The following is an 18339-nucleotide window of genomic DNA, read 5'->3' as shown; positions in this document are numbered from 1 at the left end:
ACATTCTATTTCCAGAAGTAAGTGATGAAGTTAATTTTAAAATTCAAGCAAATTTACTTCATGATAAAAGGGATTTGAACAAAATGAAGGATAATGAGATGATTCACTTTTTTGCAAGACATCTAGTAATCTCAGTGTCTGATATAAAGCTCATCTCCCCTGATGACTTGAGAGGCAACCTAAAATCATGTTGATTAAAATGCCCCTCTTGATACTGATGTGTTCTTAAAAAAAGTAGGGAGAAAAAATAAATTATAATGAAGAGGGAAAGGAAAGAAAAGAAATAATAAACAGAGTAAGGTGACAGAAAAGAAAGATCCCAGGATGTGCCATCTGAAAAGCTAGTCAGGGACCTGGTGTTTAAAAATTGTGAGGCCCTGGGGTGCCTGGGTGGCTCAGTTGTTAAGCGTCTGCTTTCAGCTCAGGTCATGATCCCGCGGTCCTGGGATCGAGCCCCACATGGGGCTCCACGCTCTGTGGGAAGCCACCTTCCCCCTCTCCCACTCCCCACTGCCTGCCTTCCCTCTCTCGCTATGTCTCTCTCTGTCAAAAAAAAAAAAAAAAATCTAAAAAAATAAAAATTGTGAGGCCCTGTACCAGTTTAATTTTTGGAACCAAATTTTCTCCTCTGTGAAATGGAGATAATATTGCCTTCCTTGTCTAATTTACAGATTTCTGTGAAGCTAGAAAAGATAGATCAGTGAGGTCACTGTTGCACTTTCTCACAGCTCAGTTTATGATGGGTGTGGGCAGAGAGAATAGGCTGGTAGTTTAGCTTCTAGGCAAGTGTTTCCAGATGATTCTTAACTTGATAATTATGCCCTCCAACCTGAAAAAGACTTTGAAAACTCATAATTTTTTAGAAATCAATGAGAAAAACATCAGCCGCCAAAATAAATAAAAGGGTTAAAGGAATATGGGCACACAATTCACAAAAGAAAACAAAAAGCAATATACACTTGATGGAACAATGTTCATATTATAATAAAAGACATTTAAAAATACGAAGATATATCTATCTTCATATTTTTGTAAACCTGCAAAATTTACAGGTAAAAAAGGAAAAACTACCAGTACAAATGAAAGTTCAGACAACTAGCCTTTTCATATACTGCTGGTGGGAATATAAATTGGTACGAATTCTCAGAGGGCAATTTCATATATCTCAAGTATTTCATATATATATGTATGTGTGTGTGTGTATATATATATATATATATATCAAGTATTAAAATGTACAGAACTTAGGCCTAATCACTCTCTTTCTAGAAGGTTACAAAAATTCCTGCACCACATATTATCTGTGAAACTGACATTTTGAAAATTTCAACCATATATGGCTGGCTAAATAAATTAATTTATCTATTTTATAGGACATTATGCCACCATATCATAAATTATGTTGTAAAATATTACTGATATATGAGAAAATATTTATACTAAATTAATAATCTGAAAAGATTAAAAGTATGATAGCATGATTCCAATTTAACTTAAAAAGGTACACATACATTGCATACACAGATAAAAGAATAAAACTACTTCTAAAGTATCAACCAGCAGTATCTCTAGGAGATGGGATACTGGGAGATTTTAATCACTTTCCTCCTTCTTTGGGCTTTTCTGTATTTTCCTGGAGATGTTTATTACATCTGTATCAGAAAAAAAATGACTCATATACAAAAGAAAACATGTAGCAATACAAAAGCAGCAAATTTAGGGTTTCATGTAAATATGGTACATTTGAATTGACCAAGAGTACAGTAATCTCTTTCATAGTTGAATAATAGAATAGAATATCATATTTTCAAATATATGTGTTTGCTTTCCCCTGAATTTCAGTAGGGTTTCTATTGATAAATATTATCTGCATTCATTTTGGTGGGCTGGTTCTATTATGTACATAAGGACACACAGATTTTGCACAATTAAAAAGGAAAGCTTATCTGTAACTTTTAAAAATACTTAGAAAATGTTTAAAAAGGTTAGAAACATGGGTAAGAATTTCTTCATGGAACAATATCAATAAATTCACCAGAGAAAATATAATCTAATCAGGGAGATGCCTGATAGGATAAAGCAAACTAGAAAGGAATAATACCAGAAAAAACGTTTGAGTTGAAAGTGCCTCAAATTTGCATTTACTACTGATACAGAAGATTCAGCTATTGATAGACTAAGAAGGCAGAGGCTAATGCACGGAGATGAACAACCTCATTCTATTCCTCTGCTGGGATAATCTTGGAATAACATTCAGGTCATTATGTTGCAGTAGAAGAAAAAATACGGACATAACAGGTTTGGCTTAGTAAAAAGCAATAAACATGAGTAAGGAGCTAGGAGGACTGACAGGGATATGAGCTCACTGTGTGGCATGTGACTGAGTTTAATTTTGGATACTATATATCTAAGAAATTCTAGGCAATGGATCTAAGAAATGACAAAGAACCATGGCAGCCGCCTACCAGTATTTATAAGGCATATCCTGAACTTCTCCTTACATAGAACCAGGGAAGTATGGCACCTGGATGTAACAAAGGAGGAAAAGTCTCAATTTAATTCAGGCTCAGCTTTCCGGTGAACTATCTGATCATCAGTCTTAGGAAGGCACTCATGAACCCCACAGATATCCTATACCAGATGAGATAAAGTATATACATACACAAAATTCCATCCTCCCTAATACTCTGTATTCCTTATAACTCTGATGCGATGTGCTTTGATGCTCTTGGTAGTTAATCAACAAATATTTGTTGAATGAATTAATGAATCCAAATATCTACTGATACTCATTCAAATCCCGGAACTATTCTGGGAACCCAGTGATGAACAAAGCAGAACCAGGAGACATTTTCCCTGCCTTCAAGGAGCTTACAGGAGCTAAGGAAAGACAGGCAAGAAGAAAAACACACGGAGGGGGTTGTGTGTATTAACTTCTGAAGGAAACACAGCAGGTAAAATGATGGGGAACCACAGGGCATGGGGAAGGGGCTACTGAGAGTAGACATGGAAGGAATATTTAAGTTAAAACCTAAAAGATGAGGAAGAGCCACATGTGCAGAAAGGAAAGGGAGGAAAGTGTTTCAAGTAAAAGACACAATATATAGGACTGAAGAAGAAAGAGGTTTGGGATTTCTTCCAGGACATAAAAAGAGGTCAACGAGACTAAACATAAGAAGCACGACATACAGTAGACTGAGATGAGGTAGGAGAGGCGACATTAATAGAGTGCCTTCGACTTGGATAATGGCAGGGAGAAAGAGACAAGGGTCCGGATTTGAGCTCTTATTTGAAAACCTAAACAGAGAACATGTAGATGAATTGAGTGTGGAAGGAATCAAGAATGTCCTCAATGCCTGTGGCTTTAACAAAAGTGTGGTGGCTGAGGCCAAAATGGGTTTGATTGGGAGAGAAATGTTTTCCTATTCTGAATTTCAGCTTGCTCCTTGGGTACAGTAATCTCTTTCATAGTTGAATAATAGAATAGAATATCATAGTATCTGGTTAGGCATATGCTGTTGTGGGCACTTCAAAAATCTAATACTTTTAAACTTGACAATACCTTTATACAGTGGGTAAAATTTCTCCATTTTACCAACAAAGAAAGAGTCTCAGGATAGGTAGAGTAAACTGGTTGAGTTTCCCGGCTAGTAAGAGACAGGTTTCTTCATACACCCCTCACCTCCTAACTCTTAGCCAATGTTTTCCCCTCATTTCTTTCACCCCTCATTTTGCATCCATCCTTATAATTTTATACAAGCAAATGACCAGAGCTCATTGCTTATAACTGTTTAGCAATCGTTCTGTCTTTTATTAGTTTTAGTTAAGTGAATATATCTCTACCTCCTCTCAGAAATTATAAAGTCCCCAAAGGTATAGGTTTTACTTATATTTGTATCATCCATAGCACTAAGTACAATCTCCAAATAGCAGTTAATAAATATTTTTAAAAAGTAGTTATTCCAGGCACTGCTGTCAACTTCTTACATATGTATTAAACTCACCCAATCCTCACACTGAGTATGAGGTAAGTATTATTATTTCTAATCCCATTTTATAGATGAGGAAACAGAGGTGCTGAGAGATAAGTCACTTGCTGAAGGTCACTCATTCAATAAGGTGCACAGTCAGGATTCAAACCCAGGGCGTCTGGCTCCAGAGGGATGTGTGTGAAAGATACAATACTGTCTACTGAGTATGGAAGGAAAGAAGACAACTTAAGAAAAGAAGCCAGAGGAAAACTTGAATGAATGGAGCTTAAAATCACTCTTTCTCCATGAAGTCAAAATACTACTAGGACACTTCATTATCTCCTCCCTGAGTGGTCCTACCACTTAAAAGTTTACAAATGTGGGATGTTATTTAAGCTTCTTTCGTTTCAGTTCCTAAATAAGCAAAATGGGGATGATAATAGTATACTGCTCTGTAAGATGGTTAATATGATTACATGAGAAAATGCATATAAAGTGTTTAGCATTGTGTCCTACAGACAGTGAACATAAATGTTAGCTCTTATTATTAGCCTTATGTATAGGTGCTCAATAATTAGTCATTTAATGAATGTCTGACTTTATCAGTTCTGCTGGAGAGGACATACCGAAGTGCAATAGCACACACCCATTCTAATAATCTAGAAGGAATATGAGGCTACTAGAAACCTAAAGCATTCAGGGAAGTGCCAAGGAGTGGGTAGCAGTGTCCCCTACATGATTCTACTTGGCACTGTCTCTGATATATAACCTAATGGACTTGAACTTGAGGATGGTGAGCCTCGGAGCCAAACTTCACAATTATATGTTTGGCTCACATAGCCATACTCTGGGGACAGTTTCGCTTTCCTTAAAATGATGGAAGAAAAGAATAGCCAAATGTTATTTCTTCTTCTCATATGAATGGGGTTTCCCCACTTATAATAACTGAGAATTTGAGCAAGTTACTCAGCCTCTCCCAGACACAGCTTCCTCATCTACTCAGCAGGGATATCTGCAGCATGGGGTTTCGTTAATTAGGTATCTAGCTCAAGGGAAGCATTCGCAAGATGACAGCTATACACTCCAACTCTAAGACCAATGCGTCCAAACCTAAGACCAACTCTTGAATTCTATTGATGAAACTACTTCTGAAAAGACAAAATGTCCTGATCATCAGGTGAATGCTTTAGCCAATCACTTGTTTGTTTTCATTCTAATAGATGTGGAGACTGACACACGTTGGGGAATTGAAGTCTTCTGCTAGATCACTTCAGGGGCATGTTCTCTACTGCATTCTTGCAAAGTTAAATATGCTTTGAACTGAACTGCTAAAATCTCTGATAATCAGAAGTCAGTTACCACCTACTCCCCTTCTTCCTCCCAATCCCCCCCAAAAGCTAAGACCTTTAGTTCACCCAGTTTGAGAATGGGGGCTGGAGCCAATTATGTTAGCATCCATATTATAGTGTGGTAGCTTATCAAGTTTTGCATTGCATTATTGAACCTTATCAAGTTCCACTATAATAGTTTTGCAAAGCAGAAGCAGCCTGTGGTTTGTAGAAGGATGTAGTTGGACATGAAGCTGGAAAGACAGACTGCTTTGCTAAGCTCTGTGAATGTTATTCTGTGGGCAATGAGAAGTCACTGAAGGTTTCTAGAGAGGGAAATGACTACACTGAATAGGAAGGTAGAGCCATGGATAAAGTTGAGGTCATAATGAGGCAAAAAATTCCACACAGTGAGACTGTCAGTAGAATATCTAAAATGTCCAGATTAAAAAAACAATGAAGATTTGAAATGAGATAGTGACACCAAGAATAATTATAATGCCAACTTACATATTTATAATGCTTTGAAAGGTTTTCAGCATCCCATTATGTATAGTCTTACTATAGAAACCCACACCAACCAAGCAGACTAAGGAGTAAGGACAATGTAGATTCTTTCCTTCTCACTTCATCTCTCTTCATCTCTCATTACCTCTCCTCACCTCTCATCATCATCTCTCATCATTCTCTCTCTCTCTCTCTCTCTCCCTTTTTGTTAAGTAGGCTCCATGCTGGGAATGGAGCCCAACACAGGGCTTGAACTCATGGGGTGTGAACTCACAACCCTGGGATCAAGACCTGAGCTGATACCAAGAATTAGACACGTAACCAACTGAGCCACTCAGGCATCTCTCATTATTTCTCATTATCATTATTTCTTCTCTCTCTGTCTCTTTCTCCTGCCCTCCACCCTGCCATCCAGCATCTCAACTGCCTCTCTATTCTGGAAACAACATCCACTGTGTGAATCCAGGTAGGAAGCAGGGCACCCCTCCCACTATGGAAGCCAAAAGAAGGCAAGACATGTTCTCCCCCAGCCATGCTCCTGCCACTTCGCAAACACATGGCCATGTGACATAAACTAAAACAACTACATGCTTCTACCCAGGAATTTCGAGCATAGATTGGGTGATGGGGAAGCAAAGAGATCACTGCCCTGATTCTCAGTGCTATGTGTCCTTGCACGGCATCCATCCTGCAGTGGCCGCCAGCAGCAGGGGTGACATGTTATGATCCCCCCATCCTGAGAAAACTGTTACAGTGTAGAAGGTTCCAGAGATGGCTTGGTCTCTGTACATTTTCCAGACTGTTCCTTAAGCTTTGTATGTATTCTCTGAGCCCCTTACACATTCCCAGGAAATCCCTTGAAGCTTAAGACAGCCAAGTTTTTCCTATTACTTGCAACTAAAAGCCATGACTACATATAAACAAGTCATATTTCCCCCCGTTTGCTGACAGGAAACTGAGATTCAGAAAGGCTGAGAGTTGCCTGTGGTCACAAGGGCAGGTGGTAGACAGCTGCATAGGGCTCTTGACCCCGTACGCTTTCAGTTGTTTATCAATGGAATCATGAGATTCTGCACAGAAATGTGGAAATCTTTACCGCTAGAAGAGGGGCAGATAATACCACAAATTGTAATGTGTGCAAAGAGAAGCCAAACAAAATCAAAAGCATCATTAATATCAGCCAAGCTAAGGCCGACAGCCCCAGGCCCTGCTCCTCCAGCAGAGGACTTACAAACGGTAACATGTCCTCTTTCACGGATTAATTCACAGTGAAATCCCGCAAACCAAATCTACATGTTGTATTCCCTGTGATGATTACGTTCTATGTAATATGCCGTCACCTCCTTACAAGACATTGACTGCTACCCCCTTCTGAGAGATACAACATCAATCAAAGAACAGATAGGCCATTAGAAAACAAAACAACATCCAGTATTCAACAGTTTTATTTCCATGGACCTTTTCTAGTTTATCAACAAATTATATGCATTTTTGGTCTAACCAATTTGTTCTGCTATCAACATTGCCATAAACTAAAGTTTTTAGGAGTTTTAAAAAATTGGCCAAGTACCAGACACTACAAGGTAATGGCATAAAAGTTCTTCTTGTGACATTACTATTTAAGTGTCTTATAATTTAATTTCACAAGGAAAACCGATACAGATGAGTTCCAAATTTATTGACATGTCTGATGGTTCTTCTGGGGTTTATATCAATGTGACTTATGGATTTAGTAGGGTCATGACTCATAAAGAAGATGAAACTTTGAACATTATTTCTATATTAAAACTTTCATGGCTTAAGATGACCATATTTATGCTCACCTTAATACCATAAATCATAGGTTGCAAACTAAAAATATTCTAATTCATGAGTCAGACAGACAAAGTAAATAGCTGAGGCAGACTGGTTGTAAGAATTCTGGTATTCAAACATGAGTGTTCTTACTGGAACTGCTGAGTCTGAGTAACTGGGAGACAAGGAGTGTGGTGAACTGGAGAGGCCTTCTTCTCAGGGGGCTGCAGTGATACCAACCCAGACTTAATGGAGAACAATCTGGAAATCTGGCTGGAAATTCAGATTTTCATAATGAAATCTTTTGGCTGTTTAAATGTTGAATCATTAAAACGTCCCAAAAGCCAAATATGTTGTCTCTGAGAGCCAACTGTGGCCCACAGGTCACTATTTTGTGACTCAGATATAGTCCTGCTGGCATGGAGCCTTCCTGAACGAAAAGGTCATTCTCAACAACACTTCATTCCATCCAGAGGGTCTATGGCAGCAGTAATCCTGCAATAACCACCTAAGTCTACAAATGAATTTTTAAAATAGTGCTTTCAAAATTATTATCTGTGAATTCCTTCATATTATTAAGTTCAGAATCTTTTAAAAAGGAGGCAGATGAGAAATATACTACATCATCATTTGATTTACTATGTTTGGGATAAATGTATAGTCTATTTCTGCATAATTTTTTTGTGTTTATACGAGTGTTTGTGTTCGTTAGAAGCAGACTAGGAAAATATTTTGAAAATAATGAGCATCCTTAACTTTTACTCCAAAACCAATTATGAAAAAAGTAACTCAACCATTAAAGTGAGGAATGTGGGCATAAATATGAACTAGATTCCTGCTCCCCCAACAGACTATCACTTCATCTCCCCAGACTTACCCTAGAATTATTAGACTTGAAATATTGCTCCTCAAAACTGGGAAAGAGATGGGAACTGAGAATCATTTCAAAATATAGTTTGGGACCATTTAACAGAGTGAGCTAGCAATAAATAGTGCATTAGTTTTATTTTGTTGCCATAACAAAGTATTCTAAATCAGGGGCTTGAAACAACATAAATCCATTATTTTATACTTCCATAGGTCAGAAGTCTGACATACGTCTATCGGGCTAAAATCAAGATGTCCACAAGGCTGCATTCCTTTCTGGAGGCTCTGTTTTCCTGCCTCTTCCAGCTTCTAAAGCCTGTTCCTCTAGAGGCTGCTCCTGCCCACAGTCCCGTCTCATCTCCCGAGCCAATCATGTTGTAACTCTCTGACCATTATTCCTAGCCACATCTTCCTCTGACAACAGTCAGGAAAGTTCTTTTGGAGGAACTCAAGTGATTAGTTTGAGCCCACCCGGATAACACAGGATAATCTCCTCATTTCATGGTCTTTAACCTTAATTAGGTCTGCAAAGTCCCTTTTGCCATGTTAGGTAACGTATTCACAGGTTCTGGGGATTCAGATGTGGACATCTTTGGAGGGTCATTATTCTGCTTACCACAGACAGGAACATAATAACAACTCCTACTTATAACTGCTTACTCTGTTCCAGCCGTCACGCTTATTACTTTGCATACTTCATCTCATTTAATTCTAAAAACAACATATAAGGTATGTAATGTCATTCCACTTTAAAGATGAAGCAACAGGCTAAGAGGTTAGAGACGTTGCTCAAGATCACAGCTAGCAGACAGTGGAACAAGGACTCGAGTCTAAGAAGCCTGAAGGAGTTAGGATAGGGAAGCTAAAATGCCACAAAATGCTCATGGGAAGAGAGGTCTAAGGAGATTGTGATTTGATTTGGATCAACTAATGAGAGAGGCCCTGTGGGCTGCTTAGCCATTTCCCATCTTGTTTTTGTTGCTGCTGCAATTCATAACATTTAATGGACATGTATATGCAAACCTATGGCATAAAAATGCTGCAGGTAGCCACTTAATGGTTATGATTTTGTTCTAGAAAATTCTAAAATCAGTTCTCATCAGACCACACTGAAAATTTACTTTCATGGAGTTCCAGGAACACGAACAAAGCGTTCTGTCATCTTTAACATGAAATACCGTATCACTTTGATTCTAGGTCTGCACTCAAAGTATCATCAATTTAATAAACGACTTTTGGGCAAAAAGGAAAAATAAAAGAAAAAATAAAGCACTGACATACATCTTCAACATACATCTCAAGTAGAATGTGTACAGACTGAGTGAAATGTTTCAGAAACTGTAAAATGTGTCTTACAATTTTCTACAGGATTTTCTGGCTTTATCTCTTACAATGCCATTCACACCAAACCTGCTATTATACAAGAACCTATACTTTTGTACCTACTCTTCCTCCATCCTGATACGTTGTCTCACACTTCTTCCTCTCCTGAAATGTCTGTTCATCCTTAAAAAACCTCAATTTAAATGTCATATGGTGATGCCTGCCTGTATCCAGGTGTAAGCCAGATTATTCACTGCCTCTTCCAGGCTCCCCACAGCTGTCTGCATGCTTCTCTGTTACAGAATGTACCACAATGTACTATAGTGATTTATTTATACCGTCTCCATCTATTAGATTGGACAATAACCTTAGCATGCACCCGTATCAAGGTTCAGGTGTAAAGAAAACCGAAAGTAATGTGTGACATCTCATGAGTTTTTCACAGTCACTTACCTACAAGTTCTTACAGGACACATTTTTTTAAACTTTTTTTTTTAAAGATTTTATTTATTTATTTGACACACAGAGAGAGACAGCGAGAGAGGGAACACGAGCAGGGCGAATGGGAGAGGGAAAAGCAGGCTTCCTGCCGAGCAGGGAGCCAGATGCGGGGCTCGATCCCAGGACCCTGGGATCACGACCAGAGCTGAAGGCAGACGCTTAACGACTGAGCCACCCAGGTGCCCCTACATGACGCATTTTTATTCCTCTCTCTCTACCCTTATTCCCAACCTGGTGCTCTTATCAGTATTTAGCTGAAGTGGGTTAGTCAACTATAATATTCAATGTCTGTAGTAGGCAGCCTTTAAGGATGATCCCTAGTGATCTCCACCTCCTGATATTCATGCCTTTGTGTAATTCCTTCCCTTTAGTATGGGCTGCACCTAGTAATTTGCTTCTAACTGATTTGCAACAGCAAAGGTAATAGGATGTCACTAACTGGCTTTGATGAGGCCCACTGTCATGTTGGAAAGGCCCACATGGTAAGGAGCTGAGGGCAACCTCCAGGCAACAGCCAGTAAGGAATGGATTACACCAACAATCACATAGGTGAGCTTGGAGAAAATCCTTCCCAGCCCTGGTGGGCACTGTGACGGCAGCCCTATGAGAAGTCCTGAAGCAGAGGACTATAACAGCAGAGGAGCTATTCCATACCCGGATTCCTGACCCACAGACATTGTGAGGCGCTAAAATGTGTGTTATTTTAAGCTGCCAAATTTGGGGGTTGTTTGTTATGCAGCAGTAGATAACTAATACAATGTTATCCCCCTTGATAAAACAACTTTGAATAAAAGGAATCTTCATATATGGTATCAGAAGTTTTATGAAGAAAAGACCAACACTAAAATAGGTGGCAACAGACAATGAAAGTACCGTTCAACCAGTCAGTGTGGATCTCTCTCCCCGCAGCAGAAGCACACAGGAGAGAGAGAGAGTTCTCAACTTAAGAAACTCACCCTCCGAGCCCAATCCCATGACTGAATACGACAGTGAGGAGGCCTCCTGGATCGGGGAGAAAGGGAGAGCATCAAGACAAGGCAATGTCATCAGGAAATCACACACCCACTGCAAGATTAGATCGGCAGTAGAACCAGAAGAGGAACTCTGTTCCGTGGAGCACTGGAATAGTGAGGAGGCAGAAGGAAAGTCAAACTTTCATACCGCTAACATGCCAACAATCAGAGAAGGACATGAAAGGCGTCTCTTGAACTTCAACTCCAATAATACTGTCCTCCACAGGTGTCTGTTGCTAAGACACCGCTCTTATTACACTCCTGGCATGTATAATCTTTTTATTCCCCTATGTGAGTTTTTGACTCTGTGCTTTTCGAACAAAAATCTCAAAATAAAACTCAAATAATACATCTATTTGGGACAAAGGTGAATCAGGGTTTACTGACTAACCGAGGGAAAGCAGGTGAGGCTGGCTAACGAGGCGGCTCCCGTCAGCTCAGCGCTCAGGTGAGCTTGCACAGAGGCAAGCTCGTGGAGACGTGTACCAGTCAGTGCTCTGATGATCAAACCGTGGCCAGGCCGGGGGTCATACATGGACACGATGGCTGCATCGAGAGGCTGCAATAAAGGCTCTGACAAGCCTGGAAACCGCTATACATTGGAGCTGGGATGCTTCCCCTACTCACTGACAGATGCAGATTGCACAGACTCCTTTCCAAGCTTTTCATCTTTAAAAAAGGCAATTCAGCTCCCTGAGCCTTTGGGCCTATTCCATTTTGAGCTGACTGCTAATTGTATGCATGCACATATGTGTTTCAGAAAAGAGATAAGCACATTGCCTTGGCCTCCTCACTAACTGCACAGACATGACTCACTTCTGTTCTCTGCAAGTTTTCTAAACGTGGCCTGAAGTTTTCCAAACATTAACCCTTCCCAGTAACCACACTCCACATTCATCTAGAGATGTTTTCTGGATTATGCTTGCTTAAAATTGCTTTTTACTATTAATTCTTTGAGTCCTGGGGCTTGTTATTTTCATTTGCTTTGGTGATCATGTTTGTATTTTCAAACTTCTCAATATTAACTCTGCAACGTACTCATATACGGTGAACCACAGGAAATGAATAAGGTATCTTCTAGCACTAGGGGCCATATTTTAAATTTTAAAACCTAAAGTTGACCGATTTTCATATTTTGTGAAATATACAGTTTTATCATATTTTGCAATTGTGATTCCAGGAAAAGAAAATTTTAGAGTGGTTGTTCATAAAAATGCAGAAGTCCTTCCCAATAGTCATGGCGACTAGTAGACAGATGGTAGGACTGGCTGATTGCTGATTGTGAGTCTTTAGAAAAGAAATCCACACAGAAGCAGCCGAGCTCATGAAATCTGCTGTGCTTGAGAACTGAGCAGACTCATTAATTATTTAGAGGTCATATTCCGTACTCTGGGCAGATTAGTATCCTCATAGGGCCCCTGGATGCATCTAGGTAGCCCCAGAGCACGCCAATCTAATGCTCATTCACAAGAGAAACAGGAACCCCCCATCCTAGGAAGTACAACAAATCCACCTACAGAAGGAGTTTTCTAACTTCCAGAGAAAGTGCCCGTTAGTTATATCAAGGTTTCTCTTTTCTTTCTTTAAGCCCCTTTTCGCAGTTACATAATAAGTACAGTTGAACAGACAGGAACACTTTGAATGCACTGCTCCAGCAAAGCTATGTATTTTTCTGAAAAATAATAACTCATTTGAAAAGTAACTAGACAAAAGTGCCCAGTTGAAAAGGTCCCAGGGAAATGAGACCTTTCCTCAAGAGGATAGACTGTCTAATCATAATTGGAACAACAATGATAGTAGCTAACGTTTATTAAAGATTTCTTCTGTGCTAGGCATTTTACTGAAGATAAAGTGCCAAGGCATTTTACAACCAAAATAACCTTGTTTATTTAGAATTTTTTTTGTGTGAATGCTGATATGCATATTTTCCCTTCCTGCTCTTTATCATCGTTCTCTCTGGTCTGTGCTTCTCTGCGCCCCCTCCCCCCATCCTCTCTGCCATTGTCTACACTATCTTATTCCCTTTACTATTTATATACCAGTAATCACCATCATATACACACAGTGAGTCATCTGTCTTGTTCTGTACTTGTGATTTTGATAAATCCATGGAGGGCTATTTTTAAATAGCTGATAATGAAGTTATTGTCCATCCATACAATAAATTACCAGCTCCAGTTTAAATTCTTTTTGGAGGAATGCAGAATATAAAAGAATACTGTGATTGCTGCCTTTCCAAATATTGTCTCTTTAAAAACTTTAAGCCATTTACCCTTTCCAGCATTGCTTGATAGGGAACTTTAAAGAAACACACACACACACACACACACACCAGCTATTTGAGGAAAGGGCACCCATGGGTTACAACTGACTTAAATCTGCTCCAGTTGCACAGTAGTAAATCCTTCTCTGTAACCTTCTGTGCATGACAATAGTATCCAAGACTCTTTAAAATGCTAGGAAACCGACAATAAAAAAGACAAATGAAGAAAACTTAGTATCATCCTAAAATTCATGACTCTTTCTCCGTAATCACCCAACTAAACAAATCTGACAAATCTGACAAATCATCTGTAGTGATGATTAAAAAAAAAAATCAGTACTGACCATGTTAGAGAAAAAGAAGAAACTATAACAATAAGATCATAACATGTAAGCACTAGGAGTATTCAATGCTGTAAAAGGTAAGTACTTTCAGAAGTAAAATTCCTTGGGGAACACCAGAGGAGGCTCTTTGTTTGACAACAAAAATGAAGTGTCTAGTAAAATTCCTTGTGTTTAGACACTTTCTGGACCTTCTGTGATGGGTAACATGGACCAAAGCCAGCATCAGAAGCTCCTGGAATAACAGAAGCGGTCAGAGTCCCTAAAAAGCATATGGAGGAGGCATCAGGATAGTGTAATTTGAGGGGCCCTAAGGAATCCCCTCTGTCACCTCTGCTGAGGACTGAAATTTTACCATTGGAGAATCATCCTCCTATGTTCATCTAAGAAGAGGTTTCCGAGAAAAGAAAGGAGGTGAAAGAATGGGGGACAGTGGGTCTTACTGAGAAAGCCAAAGGCCAATAAAAGGACACAGGGCACCATAAAAAGTGAGAGAAGGCATCACCACACAGGGCCTAAAGGGAACTTGCAGAAGAAAAGGGAAAGTTTGAAAAAAGAAGTATACCTTTTACAATTTTGATCAGCTAACCCCAAAGCACCATTTCTCACCCTTGGCACCATTGACATTTGCGTCGTATAATTCTTTGTTATGGGGGCTATCTTGTAGTGAATGTCCCGAACAGGATGAAGATTAATGACTCAGTTGGAAAGTAACCAGGGAAAAGCTCCCAGCTGAAAGGATCCTAGGAGAGTAGGATCCTCAGGAGGATATTTCCTCAAGAGGAGAGAGAGCCTATTAATAATGTTATAGGGTGTTCAGCAGCATCCCTGGCTTCTACCCACCCAGTGCCAGTAGCAACTCCCTTCCTCACAGTTGTGATAACCGCAATGTCTCCAGACAGTGTCAAATGACCTCTGGCAGGTAGGAGGGCAAAACTGCCCTCATTGGATAACCACTGCCCTAAAGGATCAATTTTCTCCCTAAGCTGGGCAAGACCTTTTCCATCCCTCTACCAGTTTGCCCTTCCCAGTTTTTTGTTCCCACTCTACACAACAGTGGGAAGACTTACAAGCTCATCAACATGAAAAAAGAATCAGAAATCCATTTTTAAGTTATAATAATCAGAGCAGAGAGATATAGCAGCAAGATCTGACATGAATGCCTCTTCACTCCAAATATTGTTATCCTTTGATAATTCCACAATTCTTGGACTCTGCCTTTGTTTCCAGAGACATTTTATTCTTTGTCCATTACACAAGACCAGTTCCAGGAAGGGATGTCCAGTAAAACTCAAAAAGATTTGCCCAATTCAATTAAGGCTTATACAAGTGAACCAAGGAAACCATTAGTCCAGATCAGTAACCAAGCAACTTTGTTATGCATAAAAATTAAGTTATTTTTGCAACTAGAGATACTGAAGAGTGGGCTTCTAGCATCTTGGCTCATGTGAACCAAACCTTTTTCTTTCCCTTCTCTCTCCCCTCCTTTGTCTTTTTTCTCCTTCCCTCCTTCCTTCCCTCCCTCCTTCTTTCCTTCTTCTTCATTCTCTTTCTTTCCTTGTAGGTATACCTATTCTTTCCTCTATAAGAACAGGAAGGGACATGAGAAGGAAAGCGATTATGAAGCATTAATTAGAAAAATAAATAAGTAACACCCTCGCTGGAAGGAAAATTATATTAATGGGTTTAGAAGAGCTTATTAAACTGCTATATCATTTGCGCCACTGAGTCATTAGTGTGGCTGTACAACAGAGTCAGAGGCCCAGAAAATGGCGATTTATACTTCTACGGACTTCTGATTCAGAATTATTATAAGATCTGTAGGGGAAACATTTCTCTTGGAATTGAAGCTAATGAACTGAAACAATCTATAGAAAGGCAGTTTAATTACTGAACTTTATAAATTAAATACTGTATTTCTATATAAAATATGAATCTTTCCCTTTATTATTTTTGTATGGTCACAAATTAAACACATGGTGAATAATAGAACTAAGAATAAGGAAGCTTATCTTTTTGCCCTCTTTTTGCCCCATGGGTAAGACAATTAATCTCTCTGATCCTCAGTTTTCCCACATGTGAAAGTTAGGAGATTGGACTAGATTATCTTTAAGAATTCTTCCATCTCCAGAATTTTATGATCCCGGGGAAAATATAACTCAAACTGTCTGAAACTGAAAGAGAAAAAAAAAAAAAAAAACCTATGCAATTCTACCAACTATGGAAGGTAATTACACTGTAGCACACATGATTTCTATGCAAGAGCTAAAAGGTTATAAAAGCAAAAAATGTTTCTTTTATTGATCAAAGCTCTTAACTATAAAGTAACATGTTTCGCTCTTAGAGTCTTCTTTAAATTAGAATGATTCATTTTCAGGTGGGGCAAGCAACTTTGAGAGTCTGCTGGGTTCCGTGCTGAGAAAGTCAGCTACGTCATGGCAGAGAGTTCTTCAATAGGAAGGAGGGGCAGGGATCCAGAAGCAAAACAAATTCACAACTCCACGAGCTCAGCCACAAACATCAGAGAATGGCTCTGCAGTGGTGTTTTGACATTCATTCTGGAAGGCTTACCACTGCAAGTATATGGATATCTGTTTCTAAATCCATGGAAAATAAATCCCAGTCTTTATCAGAGAGATAAGGTCCAACTCTGTTCTTGTGGGAGCTCTTGGAAAGGTACTGCCTAGACACCTTCAGCGGCAAGGCAAGCCCCCATCAGAAGAGTCATTTCTTCGAGGCTTTGGTACAGATGCTAATGTTAAAGTGTGCAGGGAGAGATTCAAAGAGGGAGAATTTAAGCATTCATTTCCTCTACAGGGACCCTGAATGTGTGCTGACCCTGTATGGTCTAACATAAAAAGTTTTGTCAAAGATCGCCTGACTTTGGACTACAAAATAAAATCCACTCCTATTCCCTAGGAAATCCAACTTTCACATACGGATGTAAATCCTCCAATTTGTAGACCTATCCACAGTATATAGAAAATTTAAGGGCAAGAAATCCTTCTTTAAGTGGAAACAGAAATACTGTGCATCATTAAGGAAATACATTCCATCACCTGCCAGATCTTGAAATTCTTGGCTCTGGTTCTTTAGGCACAAAATCATGGTCTGAACAGCTTTTCTTAAAGTGATCTTGGCCTTCACTGGCATTCCTACAAAGGGATACTTCATTTGATATCATTAGATACTTCGGAATCTTAATGGAAAATTCTCCCTAAGTAGTCAAAAACAAATAGTCATTTGTGGGATTTTATTTGGAAGGAAAATACACTGGGAGAGGTGAAGCCAAAGCAGGAGCATCTCTGGAAGGGATGACAGCTCAATTATTCCTTGGATTTACAGCCAACAGACAGGCTTGGAATGGAAATGAATCTCTTAAAAATACCCTGCCCCGAAGAAACACTCCTCATTCAACAGCAGGCCAAATTATGTGTCATGTATTCTTATTTACAATCTCGAACACTTTTTAAGAATATAAGAAAAAAAGAATCAACTAAGAAGTATAAACATGTACAAAGCTTTTTAAGTCTTTCATGCCAAGGAATTGGCAGACTCATTGAAAACTGCTAGAACTCTTTTTTTTCTTTTTTTTTTTTGTTAATGAGCACATCTTGAAATATCGCTCTGAGATGCAGTGGTTTTGCTAAGATTGTTGTTGTTAACAAATACATTGGAACTCAGAATTATTGATATTACCAATAATACAGCAAACTGTGTATTTTATTCTCCGTGTATTTACTGAGATTTGTCATTTATATTCTTTTTTTATGTTGAAAAGTATCCCTGCAGACCTCCTTCAAGAAACTCTGCCACTCAATGTGATTAATTTTTGTCTAATGAAAAAGTGCAGAATTGGTCCTATAATGTGGAAATGTTTGGAATTAAAAAAATAACCCACTGGCAACTCTATAATAAATACATATTCTATCTTCAAAATATCCTTGTGTTATTCTCCATAGGTTGGAAGGTCACTTCTCATTGTTCTTTATACCCAACATTTTGTTTTTATATAAATACTATATTTGAATTTAGAGGAAGGACCTGCCCTTTGCTTTAACTGATAACAAGATATCAAGTAGTACACACTATGGTCACTGTAATGGAAACTTGGAAGAGTGCACTCTAATACGAAGGCATAAGGTGACACCTTTATTATAGATTCATATTTTTACTGGAGTGTTATAGTCTTTTTCCCTGAAATCCTCTAAGTATTATTTGTACATCCATCTGATAAAAATTATAAAGTTGGAGGTAGAGTAGAAAGTGACAGGTAGAGTAAAAAGTGACAAGAATAATATTTTTAAGTGCTCTCTGGTTTTATAGTCCCACATATTTTTCTAAAATTTATTTATTTTTAAGATTATTCTATTTGAAAAAAAGGAAATCCAAAGAAATGTCTATTTCACACCCACTTTTCCTCAAACCCTA

General features: G+C 38.8%; 1 protein-coding gene across 6 annotated transcripts in view; it reads right to left on the bottom strand.

Moving 5' to 3' along the window:
* The window catches only part of NELL2 (neural EGFL like 2), a 389138-nt gene that overhangs the window by 122941 nt on the left and 247858 nt on the right, over positions 1 to 18339 (bottom strand). The window lies entirely within an intron of this gene.

This window comes from Zalophus californianus, chromosome 9 (genome assembly GCF_009762305.2).
Source record: "Zalophus californianus isolate mZalCal1 chromosome 9, mZalCal1.pri.v2, whole genome shotgun sequence".
Taxonomy (NCBI): Eukaryota; Metazoa; Chordata; class Mammalia; order Carnivora; family Otariidae; genus Zalophus; species Zalophus californianus.
This window is presented reverse-complemented; position numbering and strand designations above follow the sequence as displayed.